The sequence below is a fragment of the Camellia sinensis genome, chromosome 12 (genome assembly GCF_055761805.1).
Source record: "Camellia sinensis isolate YWXY chromosome 12, ASM5576180v1, whole genome shotgun sequence".
NCBI lineage: Eukaryota > Viridiplantae > Streptophyta > Magnoliopsida > Ericales > Theaceae > Camellia > Camellia sinensis.
The window spans coordinates 141,837,100-141,859,007 of NC_138972.1; the positions used below are offsets into that span (position 1 = coordinate 141,837,100).

At 35.9% G+C, this 21,908-nt stretch overlaps 1 pseudogene; it reads left to right on the forward strand.

Annotated features, from left to right (window-relative positions):
• Window positions 1-350: 350 nt before the first annotated feature.
• On the forward strand, window positions 351-1,852 carry LOC114309381 (L-type lectin-domain containing receptor kinase IX.1 pseudogene; annotated as a pseudogene).
• The last annotated feature ends 20,056 nt before the right edge of the window (window positions 1,853-21,908 follow it).

Here is a 21,908-nt window from a genome sequence, read left to right on the forward strand (position 1 = left end):
TGCACTGGAGATGCTAAATCCTCTGATCCACTGCATCTTTGGGACAAAGCCACAGGAGCACTTGCAGACTTCAATATCCATTTCTCCTTTGTCATTAACTCACTAAATCAGACCCCATATGCGGACGGGATGGCATTTTTCCTTGCACCAGTTGGTTTCCCTATTCCTGATGTCCAAGAAGGAAGAGGTTTAGGCCTTGTCAGCAGTCAACAAATATTCAACCCCACGTTCAACTCATTGCCGACCAATCAATTTGTGGCAGTGGAGTTCGACACATTTATCAACAATCAATGGGATCCTTGGTATCTGTGCAAAATGTGACATGGCGGTGTCAAATTTCCTCTGGAAAAATGAATCACGCCTCGATTCGTTACGATTCTAGTTCGAGAAATTTGAGTGTTGCATTCACCTGTTTTCCTGATGAAAACACCACAATCATGCAAGAGCTTTATCATATAGTTGATCTACGCAAGTATTTGCCAGAGTGGATTACTTTCGGCTTCTCTGCCGCAACAGGAACAATAGTCGAGACGCACACTCTTCACTCTTGGAGCTTCAATTCTAATATACAAATTGATCCAAATTGGGAGCCAGTGCCAGCATTTGCCAACCAAAATCAAAAAATAATAAACAAGAGGTGGGTACTAGTGGGATCTATAGGAGGTGTTTGTGTTTTAATCGGTGGGTTAGGCTTCCTTTGGTTTTGCTTGAAGAAGAAGAAAAAGAATAGGGTTGAAAATAAATACAAGGCTTTGTATAAGCTTCTTGAAGCCGAAACAGGACCTAAGAAGTTTTCATACCAAGAATTGGCCACTGCAACAAGATACTTTGTGGAGGAAGAGAAGCTCGGACAGGGCGGATTTGGTGGAGTTTATAGAGGTTTCTTGAAAGAATTGAATTCATATGTTGCTGTCAAAAGGGTGTCAAAGGAGTCTAAACATGGTATTAAAGAGTATGCATCGGAAGTGAAGATCATTAACCGATTGAGGCATAGAAATTTGGTGCAACTTCTCGGTTCGTGCCACGAAGAAAGAGAACTCTTACTTGTGTATGAGTTTATGCCCAATGGCAGCTTGGATTCTCATCTGTTCAAAGACAACACCTTCTTGACATGGCTGACAAGGTACAATATCGCTAAAGGATTGGCCGCTACATTGTTTTACTTACACGAAGAATGGGAACAGTGCGTGTTGCACAGAGATATTAAATCAAGCAACATTATGTTGGATTCAAAATTCAATGCTAAACTTGGGGATTTTGGGTTAGCCAGGCTTGTTGACCACGGGAGAGTGTCACAAACCACAGTCTTGGCCGGGACAATGGGCTACATGGCTCCTGAATGCCTCGTGACAAGCAAGTCTAGCAAAGAATCAGACGTCTACAGCTTTGGCATTGTTGCTTTGGAAATTGCTAGTGGAAGAAAGCCCATTGACCTCATGGCTGAAGAAGGTCATATGAGGCTGGTGGAGTGGGTTTGGGAGCTCTATGGAAGAGGAAACCTTCTTGAAGCAACGGATGCGAAACTGGGAGATTTTGATGAGGAACAGATGGAATGCTTGTTGTTTGTTGGGCTTTGGTGTGCTCATCCAGATTACAACCTCAGGCCTTCAATAAAGCAAGCAATTCAAGTTCTTGACTTTGAGGCTCCTTTGCCTAGCCTTCCACCAAACATGCCTGTGCCAACTTACTCAGCTCCTGAAAGACACGAGACGCAATTCTCCAGCTCTAGTTGCTACACCATCTCCTCCAACCATCCCTAGTTTTTTCGTCGTTGCCACAGCTTTCATAAGGTGAGGGATCATTTGTACTCAATAATCGTTATTATATTTCATATTTTTATTTTTTTGGTTATAATATGACTTATTTATCCCCAAAAAAAAATAATCGTCATTTTTCTGTGCCTAATACACTCCCAATTCCCAATTGTAAGACGTTGTGGGAATCTTTAGAACGTATGAATCTTGAGGTATGATTGTGCCATTGAGATTGCGTTGGATATAGGGCAACATGAATTTTAGGTAGAGAAAGGTTCAAGTTTGTCATGACTTGGGTGTTTGAAGTTTTCAATGTTTCTATTGTATTCAACAATAAGAGCAATAGTTGGACAATTTATTTTAATTTGAGAAATATGTTGAAGCATATCTTAAATCAAGCTTCCTAGTCACGATGTAAATTGATATCATATCATCAAAAAAAAAAAAAAATGGATATCATAATTGATTGATCTCATGTATTAAAATTTTATTTTATTTTTGTCTCAACACAGTCTGAATATAATCTAGAATATGGTGATGTTCATATTTTAATGGCTAAAATATTTTTTTCTATCAATTTTATTTAACAGAAATAGGCAAATGGTTTAGAATGAAAAAAACAAAAATATTATGATTACAATTGATAAAATTAAAATTTTAATAGTTATTTTTATTATAAAAGTCAAATTTTAGGATTTTTTAAATAACTTCCCCAAAAAAAAAATGACAGGCCAGCCCATTTTGATTCCCGTCTTCTACGAGATTTGATCAACCCAACCCACCTTCTCAAATGGGCCATCTGCTTTATTCAAGACTGGTGGACTATCCAACCACACACCTATTATTGCACAGGTTTGAAAAAAAAAAAGGGTAAATTATCACGTCAATTTATATATTTTGATTATTGTATTATTTTAATTGACTTTAATTATTAATATTTTTTATGATTTAAAAATAAAAATATTATAATTTTAATTGTTAACATTTTTTTTTTTGATAAATACATATATAAAAAGCATATTTCATGTTTTTTAAAAATAAAATTATAAACATGATGATTTAGTGACTTGACATTAATTAATGCAGTGATAATTTTTCTAAAAATATTAATAATATTATCAATTGATACAAAATTTAAAATCAAATAAATTAAAATTATAAAACTATAACAATAAAAGTAACAAATTTAAATACATCAGTATAATTTGTTTAAAAATAATAAGTAAAAAATAAGAGTATCTCCTAGAACCTTCCCAAACAAAAAAAAGAAAAAGGAAAAAAATTGAACCCTGCAAAATAGCCATATATCTACTTGTGCACCTCCTTTATAAGCAGCTCTTGCAATGCAAGACAATCTCCAACCATGGCCTCTCTCTGTCTCTGTCTCTCTCTCTCTCACTTGTGGCAGCATCATCTGTATTGGTGGATTTGATGTTGATCAGCCCCAGCCCCCTCTCCCTCCCCCTCCTATTTCACCACCACATTATTCTTCCATAAAACAAAGTCGCATAAAAATTTTAAGATTATAATTAATTGGTGCCCCTCCTACATTAAATTCCTGACTCCGCCACTGTATACCCATATATAAATTTACAGTAATAAATTTATTGATTACAAATTATTGATTAAAAAAGAAACTGAAATTAATAGATTATCTTTTTTTGCTGCAAAAAAAAAAAAAAAAAAAAAAAAAGAGGAAAAAAAATGAACTACAATATACCCATATCTTGTGATTCTTTCCGTTATTTCGAGCATGTGCACCTTTATAAATGCTCTTGCTAAATGCAAGACCATCTCCACACCACACCATGGCTTCTCCTTGTCTCTGTCTCTCCCTCTCTGTCACCTGTGGGAAAATCAACTGTGTTGATCAGCCCCAGCCCCCTCTTCCTCCCCCTCTCCCTCCCCCTCATGTTTCAGTTTCACCACCACCACCACCACCATATGTACATCGCTCGGCGAGGCCCCGGAGGGCGCCCCTCCGATTTGGATACAATGACGACTCCACTATCTCCGCAGCCCTGAAGTGATTGGGTTTCTATCGTATTCCTTTATCTTCAGGGCTGCGGAGATGGTGGAGTCGTCATTGTATCCAAATCGGACGGGGGCCCTCCGGGGCCTCGCCGAGCGACGTACATATGATGGTGGTGGTGGTGGTGAAACAGGAGGGGGAGGGGGAGGGGGAGGGGGCTGGGGCTGGGGCTGATCAACACAGTTGATTGTCCCACAGGTGACAGAGAGGGAGAGACAGAGACAGGGAGAAGCCATGGTGTGGTGTGGAGATGATCTTGCATTTAGGAAGAGCATTTATAAAGGTGCACATGCTCGAAATAACGGAAAGAATCACAAGATATGGGTATATTGTAGTTCATGTTTTTCCCCCTTTTTTTTTTTTGCAGCAAAAAATGATAATCTATTAATTTCAGTTTCTTTTTTAATCAATAATTTGTAATCAATAAATTTATTACTGTAAATCTGTAAATTTGTAATCAATAAATTTGTTACTGTAAATCTGTAAATTTGTAATCAATTAATTTATTACTGTAAATTTATATATGGGTGTACAGTGGCGGAGTCAGGAATTTAATGTAGGAGGGGCACCAATTAATTATAATCTTAAAATTTTTATGCGACTTTGTTTTATGGAAGAATAATTATAATCTTACAAGAAATTAGTGATTTAGAGACTAATATTTAGAGACCAATTAAATTTGGTCTCTAAAAGTCATCATTTAGGGACAAAAATGAATTTTTTTAAAAAAAGCCATACAAACCCTCCATATTACTTCTATGAGATGGATATATACCGTATTTGACCAGTTGATCCGCGCTTGATTGATATGGTTAAGAACTGGGAACCAATATATTTGGTTACTAATGTGTGTTGACTTTCAGAGGCCAAATTTAGGTCGTCTCAATAATAGGCAAATAAAATCTCATCCTCACGCCCTAATTTCTCAACTGCATGCTCTCGATCTGTTCTCTCTTCTCTCTGTCTAGGGCTCTGTCTAAGACTCTAATGGAGATCTAAGATCTTCAGCTTCAATCGATCTCATTTTCATGATGGATCTCATCTTCATGATCGATCTCATACTCCAACGCAGATCTATCCTCTCTCCCTCTTCGTTTCCGCACCAGCACCCCTTCTTGCTCAGGTCTCTCTCTCTCTCTCTCTCTCTCTCTCTCTCTGTGTGTAATGTATATATATATATATATGGCAGAATTTTTTTAGTGTGCAGGTGTTTGGATCTGTGAACTGGAAGAGAAGATGAATCGGTGCAGGGAGATTAGCGGGGTCTCGATTTTTGCATCTGACTCCATCTTCTTCCGTAAACCTCGATGAATCGGTGTTTGGTTTTATTTGTGTATCTTGAATCCCTCCGTAAAAGACCAATTCAGACCTTCGAGATGGCATCTCAAGTATATGATCTAACTTTTTCTGTTTTTTCATTAATATATTGCATTTTCATTAATTTTACTCTCAATTTCTGCATAAAAAAAATAATCTGATTTCGTTGTTTTTATCGAATAAATTCCAGTCATCAAACTAAGATTTTTGACTCTAAAGCAAAGATGGAGCTTCTTGACATCATTCTAACCAAGGAATACACTCCTCCATGTGTATTTTTGACTCTAAAGCAAATATAATTTCTGTAGTTTGCTTCTTAAATTTAATGTGATTTTCTATTGCTTCAAATTTGCAACTATTCATGATTTCATTAATTTATACATCGCATCAATGCCTTGTGGCTAAACTATTACGTGCAACTTTGCAGCTAGAGACTCATGGCGAACTTTTTGACAAAATTGTAAGGCTTTGATTGCTTCTGATTTAATGCATTGATTCTCATGAAAATCTTGTTCCATACAATTGGTGACCATGTTGGATTTTGTACGGTTTTTTTGAGGTAGTCTAGTAAAGGGAGGTTGAAACAAGATGAAGCAAGGAAGTATTTTCAGCAGCTCATAAATGTGGTGGATTACTGCCACAGCAGAGGTGTCTTTCATAGGGATCTGAAGGTGAGAAAATCACTGACTCTTGGTTTTAATTTCTGCAAATGGAGTCCTCAAAGTTTCAGATTTTGGATTAAGCGCTCTACCTCAGCAAGTTCGAGTATGTGACAGCTTCCTGTCTAGTACTTCTCATCTGCATCCTACTAGTCGCCGGGGGGGGGGGGGGGGAGGGGAATTGATCTGCATCCTAGTAGTAAAAATTGTGTCAAAGTTTCAGGGGCAACGCTTCGTTTATTTTATCTATACGTACAGTATTGCATTGTTTAAACTCTTGATGATAGTGTGGCGACCATTACACATGTTTAAAACTGAGTTTCTGAACTCTTCATTCAGGGAGATGGGTTACTGCACACAACCTGTGGAAAACCAAATTATGTTGCTCCTGAAGTATGGTATAGTGTTTAATGCAATTTAACATATCTATCTCTTCCTAACCACACTTATTATCCTCATCACTTTGGTTGTTTACTTGTCTAGGTGATTAAGAATAAAGGCTACGATGGAGCTAAAGCAGATCTATGGTCGTACGGTGTAATACTTTTTGTACTATTGGCAGGCTTTCTGCCATTTGAAGAGTCCAACCTCATGGAATTGTACAAAAAGGTTTTTTTCTTTTTCTTCCAAATACCCTATGCCTTTGGGTTGTTTTGTTGTAATTTGTTATCCTGTCAATGGTTTTTCTTTTATTTTTGCTAAATTCGTGAAGTATTTAGCAATTCTTATTGCATTCTTTTCATGATATCCTCTAAGGAAATTTTAGTCATGAGGTTAGCGCGGAGAAGAGAATGACAAAATTTGTCTTATGCATGTTAGTTGGGTGAGTGGAATCGTAGGTCTTTTGCTCACCCCAAACAACATGCATAAGAGATCTGTCTTATGCATGTTAATTAGAAGTTTGAGTTACATATGGTGTAGAAATAAGCATGTAAACCTCAAGGGTTTGGCCTAGTGGGTATAACTTGAGGTCTGGGAGTGTGCCCCCTCCAAGTCTCAGATTCAATATCCACTAATAGCAATAAGCTCCATGGGGCCATGTCCATATAGGGCATTGCCTTGGCTTTAAATGGGGCCCTCGCAAGTAGGTGGTGGGATTGGTCTTCTGGAATCATTCGAGGTGCACGTAATTTGACTTATTTGTGCTGTTGCCTCTGTTTTTAGAATTTTAAATAAAAGATTTTACAGAAGTATCCTGAACTTGTCCATAAGGTATCTGGCTGTATCCTAGCTGTATCTGTTTTCCTGTTCAGTATATGAAAAACTAATTGGTTGATAGAACCCAAGATGACAATTACTATGCTTTTCTCAATTTGTAAAACATGCATATTATGTTATTTCATGTTTTTGTTTTAAGCCTTGCGAGCTGTAGTTTAGGAGCTGTGCATTATTGTATTTGCATGATGAAACCGAACTTTTTGGACCAAAGAGATGTGCTTCTTGATAACCATTACATATGTTTTAGGAAATCGTGTGATTTAATGTGTGCATTTTGTGGCTGTTAGAAGTTATAAATTGTTGGGCTATGGACTTCAAGAAGCAAACAACTTAATGACAAAGGAAGCTTCTGAAAAAAATGAAGACCGTCTTCTCAGTGTTACTATATTGTTTTTGTAATTCTTATTTTATTTGTATTAATATTTTCCGGTGAACAAGGGTCATAATTATTGTCTTTCCTCATGTAACCAGGTTCTATGCTGCAGAAGTTCTTTTGGCACTCGAGTATCTGCACATGTTGGGAGTTGTGTACTGCAACCTTAAACCAGAAAATGTTCTTGTACGTGACGACGTGACGACGGCCACATATTCTTCAATTAATTTTTTTCCCCTTCAATGTGTTTCTATGAGATGTCACTAACCTTCATCTTTGTTATATTGTTTTTGCTGACCACAGGGTTGTAGTCTGCAAACACTGAATGATATTTTCTAAGTGGTTTGTATTAGATAAGCCCGTTGCACTGAATCCGTGCAGAGTTTTGTAGTTCTTATCGATATTGTTTTCTTCTCTCCTGATGACTGCTGGTTAGAGTGCCAACATAAACTGTAACCGAAGATTCTGAAAGAGATTTTACATACTATAATTGAGGTAGCTGTCATCTTGTTTAGTAATATTTCAGTAATTTTGTTCGTTTATGTAATCTTGTTTAGTAATATTTAAGTAATTTTGTTCGTTTAAATTTTTGTAAAATTTTACTTTTTATGTACTCATTGTAGTTTGGGAATAGAATGCTTTGATGTGTGAATGTCAATTTTTTTTTCTTTTTATTTTTATAATTTTATGGTTGGATGATAAATTTAATTTTTGTGAATTTTTAGCTATCAAATTAAATGGTTATAAAATGTTTTTAAACTGACTTTTAGTGACGAAAATATATGGTAGAGAGTCATTTATCCTTTAGCGACCAAAAATAATTGTTGTTAAAAATGTCACTATTTTGTATTTTGTGACCAAAGAGGGACATTTTGTGACGAAGTATTAGCGACGAAGTGTTTTAGTTTTGCAAAATTAAACATTTTGTGGCAGTGTAAAATTGGTCGCCAATTGTCATGTTTAGCGACGTTTTTGAAAATCAGTCGCTAATAACTTTCCTGGACGCACTTTTATTGACGTTTTTGGTGACGAATATAATTTTGTCACAAAAAGTATTTAGAGACTAAAGTAATGGTTTTAGGGACAAAAACAATTGGTCGCTAAAAGTCTTATATGTTGTAGTGAAGTGGTGACGGTTGGTAGTTGGTGGTGGTGGGTGAGTGGTGGTAGTGGGTGGGTGACGGTGGCAGGTGGCGGGTGGTAGCGAGTAGATTGTGGTGGCAGGTGGTGGTGGTGGTGGTGGGTGGGTGATGGTGGCGGGTGGTGAGTGGTAGCAAGTGGGGGGTGGTGGTGGTGGCAGGTGGGTGGCGGATGGCGGGTGGGTAGTGGGTGGTGATGGTGGATGGGTGGGTGACGGTGGTGGGTGGTAGCGAGTGGGTGGTGGTGGTGGTGGCGGATGGTGGGTGACGGTGGCAGGTAGGTGGCGAATAACGGGTGGTGGTGGTGGTGGGTGGGTGGGTGACGGGTGGTAGGTGGTAGCGAGTGGCTGGTGGTGGCTGATGGTGGCCGGTGGGTGGCGGATGGTTGGTGGTGCTGGGTGGTCGCGGGTAGATAGCGGGTGGTGGTAGTGGTGGGTGGGTGGGTGACGGTGGCAGGTGGTAGATGGTAGCGAGTGGGTGGTGGGTGGCGGGTGATGGTGGTTAGGAATGGCAACGGGGCGGGGCGGGGCCGGGGATCACCCTCCCCGTCCCCGATCCCCGATTGTGAAAATCTCCCCGGCCCCGGCCCTGATCCCCGACGGGGAACCTACCACCCTCCTCATCCCCGTCCCTACCGGGGATCGGGTTTCCCCGACCCCGAAAATTCCCCGCCCCCAAATCTGTTTCAACACCCCCATCATCAACAACAACAACAAGAGAATCATCATCAACACATATAAAAATGGACAGATCCACAAAAATATCACAGAGACAGAGAGATAACAACAAGAGAATCATCATCAATCGAATCATCAACACCAACATCAACATATCAACAAAAATATCAACAGATTATAAACAAAAAATAAAAAAAATGGACAGATACACAAACAGATTAAAAAATGGACACAAACAGATCTGAGATCTGTGTCACAGAGAGAGAGAGAGAGAGAGTGGACGAGAGAAAGAGAGAGATCTGTGTCATAAACAGATCTGAGATTTGCCTCCGACGCCGACGCTTCCCCCTGTACATGATCGGACTACTTCCCTCCGACGTCGACTGCCTCCGACACCGACTGTCCCTTCATTATCGCCTCCGACGCCGACTGTCCCTTCGATCTACTGAAAGAGAGAGAGAGGGAAGATAGAATAGAGAGAGACGAAGTAAAGAGAGAGAGGGGGTCAGGGACTCGGGGCCAGAGAGAAGAGAACGATAAGGTTAAGAGATAGAGTAGAGTCAGAAAGGATTAGTATCATTGATATATTATATATATATATATATGCATATAATTAAGGGGTTTGTTATATATACACATATAAAGGGTATAAAAGTAATTTCATTTCGGGGATGGGGCCGGGGACGGGGGCGGGGCCGGGGATCGGGCCGAGCCGGGGATCAAACACTGATCACCGTCCCCGGCCCGTGACAGATCGGGGATTGATTTTCAAATACCGTCACCTCCCCGTCGGGGGTATTTTTCGAGAAAAAACCGCTTAAATCGGGGTCGGGATCGGGGATCCCCGTCGGGCCGGTTTCAAATTGCCATCCCTAATGGTGGTGGTGGGTGGATGGGTGACGGTGGCGGATGCTAGGTGGTAGCGAGTGGGTGGTGGTGGTGGTGGTGGGTGGTGGGTGATGGTGGTAGATGGGTGGCGAGTGAGTGGTGGGTGATGGTGGTGGTGGCGGGTGGTAGGTAGTGGTTGCAGGTGGGTGGCAGGTGGCTGGTGGTGGCAGGTGGTGGATGGTGGTGGTAGGTGGGTGGTGAGTGGTAGTGGCAGGTGGTGGTAGCGGGCGGTGGATGGTAGTGGTGAGAGGTAGGTGGTGGCGGGTGGATGGCAGGTGGGTGGTGGTGGCAAGTGGGTGGCTGGTGGGTGGTGGCTGGTGGGTAGTGGTGGCGGGTGGTGGGTGGTGAGTGGTGGTGGCAGGTGGGTGGTGATGGATGAAGACGGTGGTGGAAAATGGTGACGGGTGGTGGCTAGTGTTAGGTGGTAAAAAAAAAATTGAAAACTCAAAATGGAAACACATTTTTTGTGTTTTCATTTTTTGGCCAAATTTATAAACTAAGACCACTGATTTATAAATCAAAAATTTTACCAAACAAGTTTTTATTTGAGTTTTTTAATTTTTTATAAATATAAACAGAAAATTAAAAACGTAAGTGTTACCAAACGGCACCTTATGATTTTCAAAATCACAAACAACCATTCGTATTTTAAGTCAATATATGTATTTTTTAATTTATAAATAAATAAAATAAAGGCGACTCAGAAGATTTGCCACGCGACGCCATAAAATGACACATGTCCTTGTGGAGCGAGAGAACATCAATCAAAATCACAATCGGACAGAATCTTCTACAAGTTTCAAAACTACCAAACTGCCCCCACATATTATTACACTCTTTCCAGCGTTGCCCTTCCCTCTCAAACGGCATTTTCTGAGCCATCTCTCTCATCCCACTCCCCATTGCTCTGACTCTGATAACGCCTCGTTTGCCTCGAACTTCACGCCTCTCTTCTCGCTCCCCCATCCACCACTCTCTCTCTCTCGCTCTTCACTCTAACAAGGTCAGTCTTTCCATACTTCTTTTTATCTCATCCTTTGTCTAGTGGGTTACAGTCTACAGAACAGAGATACATTCATAAACATATATTTGTGGTGATCAGTTCAATAGGTTTATGTGTGTGATGTTGAGTTTGGTGATTCAAACTTGGACTGAAGACTCATGCGGATTTTGGGTCACTTTTGTTTGCTACTGATTGTTTGCTCTGTTGTTGATTTTTATAAGAGATTTTTGGAATATATTTTGGGGTTTCTTTATGGATTGTGTTTCATTTTTTACTCGGAACAGTGATTTTGGAGGTGGGTTTTTCGTATTTGGGTGTTTTAGGCAGTTGTTCAATGTGCTTGGTATTTTTTGGCTATTCAATGTAGGATTTAAGGTACTACAATTTGGATACCATTTTAATTTTAGAGGGAAATCAAGTGATTTGAGAAATGGGTTTTGCTCAAAAATTTGTATAGATGATGGGAAATGCAATAACCCAAAGATTTCACTATTGGACAACATGATGGGGCAATTAGGGGAAACTCGAGATATTGCAAATGGAAATGGTGATGTCAAAGCAAATATTGTTTTAAATGATTATTTTAGAGAGAAATCAGGTGATTTGAGAAATGGGTTTTGTTCGAAAAAATGTGTTAATAGGAAATGCAACACAAAGATTTCACTTTTGGAAAGTTTGGAAAGTGAATTGGAGGAAACTCAAGAAATTGCAAATGGAAATGGTGATTTCAAAGCTTCAAATGAGGAATATGGTGATGACAGTGATGAACAAGAATGTCATGAGGAAGATGAAGAAGTTGATGTCATGGCATTGAGAAAATTGGTGAGGATTGAGAGGCAAAAGGCTAATGCTGCTTATTTGGAACTAGAGAAGGAGAGGTTAGCAGCTGCCACTGCTGCTGAGGAGGCAATGGCAATGACTTTAAAACTTCAAAATGACAAGAGCTTGATTGAAATGGAGGCCAATCAGTACCGGAGATTGACCGAGGAAAAGCAACTCCATGATCAAGAAGTGATCCATTCATTAAGATGGATTGTAATGAAGCACGAATCAGAGAGGGGTCTTTTGGAAGACCAGTTGAGATTTTTTAGGCAGAAATTGAAGCTCTCCATGGAGCGTTATGAAGGGGATCAATCCGAGGGAATTCACGAATCTTTGAGCTTTTTCAACTCAAATATTGAGGATAGTCCTGGTGGTGATGCACTGATTAGCTCGCTTGACATGGATTTGTCAACATAGTAAGTTCTTTCTTGTTTGGTGTGTGTATTGATTGCTTCCTTTTTATGGGGTAAATGGGCAGAGTGACATAAGCATTTGAAAATACAGGTTATTGATTATTAGAGATTGAACATTACAATGTAGCTTTATAGTTATTCATTTTTCTTGTGTAAATTCATTTCATAATGGATCCTTTTGAAAATTGCAGTGAAAATATGAACTAGGAAGGTGCTAGTATGAATTGGTATTATGCATTGCACATTTCTTCCCATTTGATCAATATATCTTGGCTCAGTTAAATTATATGCTCTAGTTTTCGCGGTATACCCTTATACTTGTAGCAAGTAGTGTACTTATTTGGATCTTGAATTTATCACAGAAAAGGAAAATAATAGGGAAATGGATTTAACTTCTTTCACTTGATTCTCTTTTACTATCTCTTCCCTTGTCTTTTTCCTCTACAAATCCAAGATCCAAACATGGCATTAGTGAAGTTTAGTTGAATATTCTACTTATCAAAAAAAAAAGTTTAGTTGAATTTTCTTCAATTAGAGAGTGCCAGAAAAGGTCTTCTTTTCTATCCTTTTCTTTCCCCCTCCCCTGGAACTATTTTCTAGATTAAATATGAAGTTCTTGCCTGTAAAACAATGGTAGATTAAATTTCCCTACATTGATTTGTTTTTTGTACTTTTTCTAATACAAAGTATTTAGACAGAGTGACCACAAGGAATGTTCTTCCATTCTTCCTGAAATTCCACATGGGTGAAGAATAAGAAGTACTAAAATTATTTTTTTTGTGAGGAGCTCTCTATTGCACATCAATACAATCCGCCTCAGGTAATACCATTGTCTAAACTATCAGAGTCTTGGTTCCCTATGAACTTGCAACCGCACCTTGTTAGGATCAAATTCACTTTTGTTGGTGAACTGGCCATCCCATACCTTCTGCTTGTCTTATATGTCTGGAACCAGGTCTTTTTCAGTTGCAGGCTTCCCCTTGAATACATAGGGTAGATAGGTCTGGGTGGGAAGCATCCGTCTTGATTTCGAATGCCTTCTGAACGTTTTGCATGTTCAGAAACAGTGCTTAGTCCCCATTCCTGGTAGACTAGCTCAATATGTCCCTCGTTTGTTCATTCTTTTAGTTTGTCATGTATACGTTTAGTTGTCTTACCTAAGAAAGCCTAGCCATCTAATAAGTACTAGAGGTCCATTCAATGCTCTACTAAGCTTGATCTCATTTAAGAAAAAGTAGAGCCATAACATAAATATTAAAAATTCAACTTATAAGGGAAACCTTTCGCAACAAATGTGGTTGTTGCTTTTGGTCTTCTTGCACTAGACAATGACACTTCTTTTTAAGAAATCACCGACAGTTTATCTCTAGAAATACTGCATTTTTACTTATTCCTAATCTGCTACATTACTCCGAATAAACTCTTCCTATGAAGTAATGACAAGTTTTCATTCTCATGCTATACTTGTTTTATGAGGGAAAAAATAAAGAGAGAGAGAGAGAGAGAGAGAGAGAGAGAGAGAGAGCCTGGTATGTTAGGACAAGAACTCCAACCCCCTCTTCATAATAAGGTTGTTTAATTCTCATCTTTTTTTAGAAATCATCCAAATCAACTTTTGCATGTAGTATCATTGGATTATACTGGATTCAACTTCTTAATTATCCAACTTCCCACATAATCACATCAACACTGAAGAAGTTAGCGTTGACTTTTTGCTCTCGCTTACCTGTTTTCACATCATTTACAGATCTTTGCAGCATTGAAAACTCATGTCATGTGAACGCCAGAAATTAAAGAATTGCCTCCTCCAATGTTTATGATTTGCTTTGCTTTTCACTACACTTGTAAACATCACATTGGACGTACACGGATCAACCAAATATTACCCAAAATGAAGAATGCCTTCTATTGTGGAGAGCCATGTGATCTACGTTGCATGTTTGATATTAATGATGCTAACAGAAAATTTAATCTATCTGTAGGATGTATTGTTGCCTTCTCAATTATGAAAGATGAGAACATTCTTCACATTTGATAAATTTTAATTGCTATGAAAATGAGGCTGAAAGAAACTAATCGAAAATGAGGATTTAGATCATCACCAATTTGTATTAAAATATTCAGCATTGGGAAGGTGTTCACCTGATATTTTGCTGCATTTATTTGCTTTCCCTTAGGTGGAATGGTGAGAGATGCTTTGTGGAGAGTGCTTTTGTCACTGATATTTTCAATATAATTGGTAAGAAATGCAATTAACTTGGAGTTTTCAGACTACAAGAGGTTGATAAACAAGAGCATTGTGCTACAAAACATCAGATTTTGCAGAAATGTTTTTGCTGCTCATTGCGTTCGGCTTAATAGCAAGTGACGAATATAGTGCACAGTGCACAACAGAATTGGGAGACGTAGAATCTGAAAATTGCTGCTCTTACCAAAGATATGATTTGCTTGCTGCCTAAGTCCGGAGCGATTTAGGAAACATAGACGATACTTTTTTTCATTTTTTTGTAAATCAGAACTGTTTTGTTTTCCAAGTTACTTTGTAATTAGCTATAAATGAACTACATGTTTTGGATAATAGAGTCAATGATTCTGTGTTGTTATGGGACATGACTTGAATTGCAGAGATCCAGATATACTTTGTTGTTGGGTATAATCACTGATGTTGAATAAGGGGTGAACAACCCATAGAGATCAAGAGATTGATGAATTGCTGGTTTTAAAATGTAGAACATTACTTGATTTGCAGGTTTTAAAATGCTACACACTAGGAAAAAAATGACAGAAAATAAAATGTGTAGAACATATTCATTCTAGGTATACTTGTAGCCGCACTAATTTAGAATCCACACTACACACTCGATTTTTCACGTTTTCCTGGGTATGAATCTCATCATATACAACTTCATCATCATTTCATGCACATCCTTGTTATATTATTCAACCTGAGTTCTAATAGGGAAGTTTTACTATATAGGTTTACCATATCCATCCCTAATTATGTCAATTTTTTTAAGTTTGGTTATGCCTCATGTAGTATTTGGTTGTGATCTTTTTCTTTTTTTTTTGTTATGATTCAGAAAGTGTGAAGTTATGTTATTTTTTTCTTTAATTATAAGAGCATGTATCATAATCTTTTCACTAACTCCCTGAAGGATTCGGGGTCATTGCTGTGACCCTCCACTGCTGTGATCCTGGTGTGCCTAAAACGTCAAAGTTTCAACTTCTTTTTTTTTTTGTTCGAGAGGGAAGAGAGATAAACATCGGAGCAGGAAACAAAGACAAGGGTTTGCTATGAAGGCTTCAAGTGATAAAATTGAAGCAATTAGGGAAGCTAGGGCCTGCCTTTGGGATCGGCACCAGCTGTGGTGTCGGCCTCGACATTGGCCTCATCGGCGGCACTGGATTCAGTCCTTGAATCCGCGGCTTACAGCTTGGAGTTGGATGTGGAGTCGGCCTAGGGTTTGGCTACGGAATGGGCAGAGGCATTTCTTACGATGATAGTCAAAGATACTCTAATGTCGGCAAGTTTTTCAAGGGGAAAGCAAGTCTTTCTTCAAATCTTCCTTCTCAGGATGAGATTGGTGCCCTAATTGACGAACTTGTCATGAACACCAAGACGCTAATCAAAGCCACTTCGACACAGGTTGATGAGTGGAGGAGGTATTGAATTTTGATGTATTGTGTTTTTAGGGTTATGTTTGGATTACTCAAATTTAAGATCTCATGCCTATACAAAAACATGTTTGTGTGAATTGTTTTGAGTTTGTAGAATTTCATATACTATGGATTTGAATTTTGATTCAAGTATGTAACATGTGGGTTTGAATTTTGATTTGAGTATGTAACATGAAAACAACACATTTTGATAACCGGATCTGGAAAAAACAAGAGGTTGAAATTGTGTTTCATGTTCCATTGTTCATCTCTCTTTCTCTCTCTAGAATTCTGGCTTTTTCAGAATTTGGAAAAAAAAAAAACTATGCCGTTTTAGGCACAGTAGGTCACAACAGTGGGGGGATTTAGATGTATTTAGTTGAGAGATTTCAGAAGGAATTTAAAAAGAAAAATGAAAAAGGTATGTGAAATTATGTGAAATGTAGATATATTTTATTTAAATTGTATCTGCCTTTCCTTTTTTTTTTTCTAAATCTCTTCTCAAATCTCCTAACCAAAAACAACTATGGGCAGTAGCGGAGCCACATGGTGACCAAGGGGCACGTGCCCCTTGGATTTTTTTTTTTATGTATATATATAAATAAAATTTTAAACAAAAATAATATTTAGAATAAAATATCAAGGGCATTTTTAAACGTAAGAAAACAATAGTAATTGTTTTATTGAAAATGAAGTGACTATGACAAATTATATTTTTATGTATGAAAATTTTATAAAAAAATCTCAATATAAAAGTAATATCCATCATAATTGATATGTAAATATAATTAATCTCACTATATATATGTAAAAATTACTAGAGTGTTAGTTATATTTGCATGTGGAGTTTACCTTTCATATATTGTTTTACTATTAGTTGATGATATCATATGTCAATAATAACATGATATTACTACTATATAAAATTTTTACTCAAATTTTGTAAAAATTTGATTTATCTTACCATTATATAATTTATTTTAAGACTTAAATATATGACTTTTTTACATTGTTCATGATACACTAGTTACACGCAATACTTTCTTTTCGATTTTACTCGAAATTAATTGTAAAATTTTATGTGAAATATTTTTGTAATAATTTATTTAAGTTTTTGTACTGAATATTAATTCAAAAATTATTATTTTCTTATTGTTGGTTATGAAAAAAAAAATTTGTAATCAATAAGTGTCCCTTCTGATTTAGTTTCTTGGCTCCTCCACTAGTATGTGAAAATGTATTGAATATTTTGATAATTTCAATGTATTGAATATTTTTGATATTTTGTATTTTTTATTGACAACTCTATTTTATTAATCAAATTGTTTATAAAAAGGTCAAATTTAGGAACACATACACAAGTCTTTCGTTTACAACAGAATCAGTCGGAAGTAAATATTAAAACAACATTCTTTACCTACCATAATTTTGATGTGATATAATCCAAAAACTTATATTTAAAATGGAGGGAGACTTACATATATATCTTAATAGGTGGACTTATTATTCAATAGATCTTATGATAATTAGTGATATTTTTCATCAAATACAATTAAAAATATCACTAATTGTTAATTTTTAGTGACAATTTGAAAATTGTGTCATAAAAAATGTCACTAATTATAAGTTTTAGCAACAGTTTAAAAAAATCGTTACAAAAAAAATCACTAATTTTTAACTTTTGAACATTTTAAAAAAAAAAATTATCACAAAAAAAAGTCACTAATTGTAAGTTTTAGCACTAATTTTTTTTAAAAATCATTGATAAAAAAATTATTAATTATCAATTTTTAGCGACATATATAAAAAATCGTCACAAAAAATTATTTTTAATAATGGTTTTACTATGACTTATTTTCAATAAAACTTTATAGAAATTAAATCCAACTATTAAGACTTATTAATAGTTTATTCTAAAATGAAGCTTACAAAACCATCTTTAAAATAAAAAAATAAAAAATTATATTTGTTTCAGTTTTTAGAATTCATTTTTCAAGAAGTTTTACTTTTTCATTTTCCATATTTTTTTTATTTTCAGTAAATCTTTTTTAATATTTTAAGTAATTTTTTTAATTTTTAGACACACCTAATGTAAATATACTTGAAAAATATAATATTTGTGAAAAAAATCTTTAAAAAAATTACTAAATACTAAAAATACAAAAAAAAAAATACAAAAATTCAGTATATTTTTTTATATTTTTGTGTACTTATTAATTTTTTAAAATATTTTTATAAATATTTTACTATTTAGATACATCTAAGTAAGGTGCATCTAAAAAAAATAAAACATTATTTAAAATTTTAAAAATATTCACTAAAATAAAAATATATGAAAAATAAAAAACGCAATTTTCAAAAAATTAAACTTAGAAAACTAAAACCAAAAAAAGCCATGTTTCATTATTTCTAAACAAATAATAAAGATTCGGTAGTGTTTACATGCATCAATTAATACACTAATTAGTATTATTATTGACCACACGTATTATACAAATTACAAATATTAAAAATCTCTTAAATTATATCATATCATTAATTGATACGTTAATTGATGTATATAGCATTATTCGTAAAGATTATGACCAACGAGCTAGTTCGTGCAATAACCAAATTTATAAGCTGCCAAATTTCTAGAATAAGGACCTGACTGCGAGGGAAGACTTGAAAAATGAATTGATGAATTTATGAAACTTCAATGAAATTGGCTATAATTTCTTCTGAGTAAAAAAAAACCAAAATAAAATGATGTGAGAAGCAAAATTACATGGCATTCCAGATCCACTGCTGTGACCCTACCATGCCTAAAACGGCAAAATTTTATTTTTTATTTTCCAAATTATGAAGAAGCCAGAATTCTAGAGAGAGAAGAGAGATGAATAACAGAACATGAAACACAATTTTAAACCTCTTTTTTTTTTTTCTCCCAGATCATGTTATCAATGTGTTGTTTTCATGTTACATACTCAAATCAAAATTCAAATCCACATGTTAAAATGAAGACTTCAAAATGACTTCTACTCCTATTTTTGATGTAACAAAAATAAATAAATAAATAAATTCTACTTAAGAAATTATAATCAGTCAATATTTGACATGTCGGGCTCCTTTTCTCATTCAAGCCTTGGAATCAGTAGTCTAATCATAAAATAAAAAATAATAAAATAATAAAAAAAAACTAGAAAAAAATTTACACTAAGGTCAAGTTTGGCATAACTTAAATAATATAAAAAGTTAAAAAGTCACTATCATCTTATTTAAATCATATCACCACTCTAACACATCACATCAAATCCAACCCAAACTCAACCCATATAAGCCAATAAGTCAAAAAGTGCACTTGGCTTATATGGGTTTGGGTTTGGGTTTGGGTTGGGTTTGATGTGATATGATGTGTTAGAGAGGTGATGTGATTTAAATAATATAATGTGACTTAAATAGGATAGCGGCGATGATTCGTAGCTCGAATTCATCGGAGTCGGAGTCGGAGTCAGAAGAGAAGGGAGGAGGAGGTGGAGGAGGAAGGGGGAGGGAGGGGAGGGGGCCATAAAAATGGCTGGAGGAGGAGTCGGGGCCGGAGGCGGGGTTGCGCGGAGCTGCGGCGTGCTGCGACAATCGGAGCTTCTGCGACGATCGGCGGCGTGCTGCGACGGGGACGGCGGGCGGAGGCGACGAGCTCCTCGCGACGAGGACGGCGGGTGGAGGCTGGGGATCTCCCTCCCTCCTCTTTCCCTCTGTTCCTGGTTTCAACGAAGAAGACGAAGAAGAAAAGAAGAAAAGAAAGAAAGAAAAGGAAGAAAAAGAAAGGGAAAAAAAAATAAAAATGTAAAACGACGTCGTTTTACAGATTCGAGTCAAAATTCGAGCCAATTATTCGAGCTACCAGGAATTATTCATAGGATAGTGACTTAAATAAGATGATGTGACTTAAAGATTGGTTTGGGATGTTCTAAAAAAGTATATTTTTTGACATATTGGCTTATATGGGTTGGGTTTGATGTGATGTGTTAGAGAGGTGATGTGATTTAAATAAGATGATGTGGCTTAAATAGGATAGTGACTTTTTGACCTTTTGTATTATTTAATTTATGTCAAACCAACCCTAATAATGTTTATTTTGAGTTGTTCTAATCAGTTGAACAAGAGACAAAATTAATCTCATCTATAACTATTTGTGTTCATATTGATTTAGAGTACCACATGAATATATCACAGTAGTATTCCAAAAGTATAAAAGTGTTTTTTGAATTATAGTGCGAGTGTTTGGAGTTGACTTTTTTTTTTTTTTTTGATTTTTACTTTTTTTTTTATTTTTAGTAATTTTAAAAAAAAAATCAAAAAAAAAACCTTATACTTATGGTAATTACTCGGCTAGAAGAACCAAAAAGTTAAAAAAAAAAAAATTAAAAAAGGTTTAGAAATGATGATGACGACAACAATAAAAAGAAGTTAAAAACAATTTGTGCTTCTTTTTTTTCTTCTTAAATGTCTTTTTATTTTAAAATTTGTTTACACAATATGGACTTGATTTTTTATAAAAAAAAAATGATATAATTTAAAAAAAATGCCACTAAAAACAAAAATAAAAAATCTGTGAAGGTGTATATGCGAAACTCACTACTAGAATGAGACACAGAAATTGGTTTATGCGTCATTCTTTCTTTTTGTCTGCCTTTGTTTGCAATTGGTTTATGCGCATGTCCATCCTCTTCGGCAGAATTTGCTATACCACACAATTTTTGTGTTTCTAAAGCCTAAAAACTAGAACAAATTATTTAAGTAGTCCCGGATTATTATGTAGCATTATATTTAATAGTGTTTTAAATTAAGGAAAATGATATATAAATTATCTTTTATATTTATTTTTTAAATTTAATGATGTATAAGTAATATGATTGGTTGCTGATTAAAGAAGATAAGAGAAAGAATATTGCCTTTAATATCCTAATTGATGGATACATCATTGACTTAAAATTTGGTCTAATTTTTTACCTTGAATAGCAATACTCTTAAATTAATCACGTAATAAAAATATTTATGAGTGATATATGTTAACTCATCTTTATTAAGTAATTAAAAACATAAATAATGGCTCACTTAAGTGATATTTGTTTGAACGGACTAAATTAAATTAAATTAATGATTAGATTTCAACAATATCCCAATGGAACAATAATTTGAACTTTAATTTTGTTAATCAAATATTAAATTATATATTTTGTTAAATTATTAATTCAAACTCAGGTTGACATCCACCTAAACAAATATTAACCTTAATGCATACTATGTCAGATACTGTCAGACGAAACTAAAAACTTATTTAATAATAATTTAAAAAAGTTCCCCAATTTGGGTCTTCCTTCCGACTGTGGGAAAGAGCTGACTCAGAATTATAAGTAAGAATTATTTTGATTACCGTACAATGCTTAATTTAATTTGATTTTATCATTTAGAGCCCACTTGTTTTTGGAGCTAGATTAGGTGAGGTTATTAGTGTGGGAATAGTTAATAAATGGACTATTAGTGTGGGATTATTAGTGAAGGAACTAATATTTGTTTGTGGTATATTTTAATATTAAAAAGTTACATTTTGACAGGGTGGACCCATAAAGGCTACAGCCCACCACTTAGGGCCCAATACATAATTCAATTAATGAAGCCCAGCACTGCTGAACCCCAGCACTGCAGAAGCCCCGCATAGTAATAAGAACCAATGACATCAAGACGCATGGTAAGAGAAGGGCAAGCCACGTCAACAGACAAAGATCTGCAAAGTTATTGCTACGCCACATCGCCATTAATGAGGCCCCTTACAGCATTTATTGCGATAACCCCTCTCCGTCGGGACATCACGTCCTCACCCTGAACAAGGTAAGCTACAACATAGACTTTGGGCCAAGGTGACAGGTCGGAAGGGACAACGAAATGATTACCAAAGGATATAAGCAGACGTTGA